The sequence below is a fragment of the Sinocyclocheilus rhinocerous genome, unplaced genomic scaffold (assembly GCF_001515625.1).
Source record: "Sinocyclocheilus rhinocerous isolate Xijiao unplaced genomic scaffold, SAMN03320098_v1.1 scaffold4118, whole genome shotgun sequence".
NCBI classification, from domain to species: Eukaryota; Metazoa; Chordata; class Actinopteri; order Cypriniformes; family Cyprinidae; genus Sinocyclocheilus; species Sinocyclocheilus rhinocerous.
The window spans coordinates 30,106-31,921 of record NW_015628692.1 but is presented as its reverse complement, the minus strand read 5'-3'; the positions used below and the strand labels follow the sequence as shown (position 1 = coordinate 31,921).

Sequence of the window (1,816 nt, the reverse complement as noted above, 5' to 3'; positions counted from 1 at the left end):
GTGTGTGAGAGTGTGTGTGTGAGTGTGTGTGTGTGTGTGTGTGTGTTTCGTAGATCCAGAAATGCTACAGAAATCTGAAAACCAAATCATTTGATAAGCAAACTGTGTGTGTGAGTTCTTCAAACCATGACAAAATCCAGCAGCACAATATCTAAAGCTGACTATGCATGTTTGCAAATACACGATAAAAGTAACACACACACACACACTCTCTCTCTCTCTCACACACACACACACACACTGTGCCAGCTGTGCGGCGTCTCTAAGTCATCATCAGTGTGTGCCAAGAGCCACGTCGCCATGACAACCACTACAGAGGCCCAGGGGCCCTAACAGACAACAGACGTGTGTGTGTGTTTTTAAAGGTCACTATAATAAAAGAGAGAAACCTCCATAAACACTCATATCCACTGAGCCGCAGAGTGGAGTTAAAAATAAGGCAACTGGCTGCGTTTTGGAGTTTTCTCAACTTCAGAAGTCGCAGACTAATTTCTGAAATATAAACTGGTTGTTCACTCAAACTACCGTTTTAAGTTCACTGAAAGTTCCTCCGCGAGTAACCAGCTAACAGGGAACGTTCTCACAACTTTCACTAATGTTTTTTAAAAGTTATATAAATGTTAGGACAAAACGTTCTTAAAGTAATGTCTATGGACCGTTCTTATAACTTTATTAATATTTGATGAACGCTCTCATAAAGTTGAGAGAAAACATTGTGAGATCAAAATCCTTAAGGTGTTATTTTTACTTTAACGCTCTAAGAAATGTTTTTGTATCCTTTAAACAATGTTATAATCACAAGAAGAAAACGGGACATTTCACTTTTGAGCTACTCTTAATAAATGTAATTATTTATTTAATATCGCTGCACGGTTATTATAGTTAACTAAAAACTATATAATGAAACAAAAAACATGTTCATTATTATAAAATAATAACTAATAATAAAATAAACATTAAATGAAATAAAATAAAACATAAAAACTTTAACTTTATTTTTGCTAGTTGCCAAGACAACATTTCTCATTTTCATTTAAAGTACTAAAATATATATGTATTTATTATTAATAATTGTCATTATTTATTATTATCTATATACACATATTAAAATAAACAAATAAATAAAATGTCAAAAACACACAAAATTAAAAAATATATATTTATAAATTAAAATGAGCTGAAATGAAAAATAACCAGAAAATACAAAAATAAAATCTAATTCAAAATATTAACAAAATAATAATAGTATATTATAATACAATGATATTAAAATAACACTATATCACTATTGCTGGCGTTTCATAAAAGCAATAAACCGCTAGTGCATTACAGTGATTTTACCACAATCACGAGATCTAAGATAATGATGCTGTTCTAGATGTTGTGCCACTTCACAGTAAAATCAGCGTGAAAGCCTCAAGCAGCTTTAGTGCTATTTTTATTTAGTGTTATTATTATTATTATTAGCTATTGTTATTATTTTTATTATGCGTTAATAATCTTCAAATGAAACTAAAAACACTGAATGCTGAAACCCCGCTGAGATCTAAAGAACATGAAACCGGTCTGAATTGTTTATATTGTTGTAAAATGTAAACTATACTATCGCTCAGCTCTTATCTGCTAAATGCAACTGTAAGGCATGAAGATATTAAGATATTATAAACATTAACTGTAAAGCTGCTCTGAGTCAATGTGTATTTGCGAATACATTTGACTAGTGAATCACGAGTCCAGACTTTCTCACAGATCAGCACAAAGACAGACGCTTCCCTTTTCTAGCGGCAGCAGCAGGAACACTGGTGTTTATAGACAC

General features: G+C 32.0%; 1 protein-coding gene across 1 annotated transcript in view; it reads right to left on the bottom strand.

Moving 5' to 3' along the window:
- inppl1a (inositol polyphosphate phosphatase-like 1a) overlaps window positions 1–1,816 on the bottom strand; it is a 46,892-nt gene that overhangs the window by 39,545 nt on the left and 5,531 nt on the right. The window lies entirely within an intron of this gene.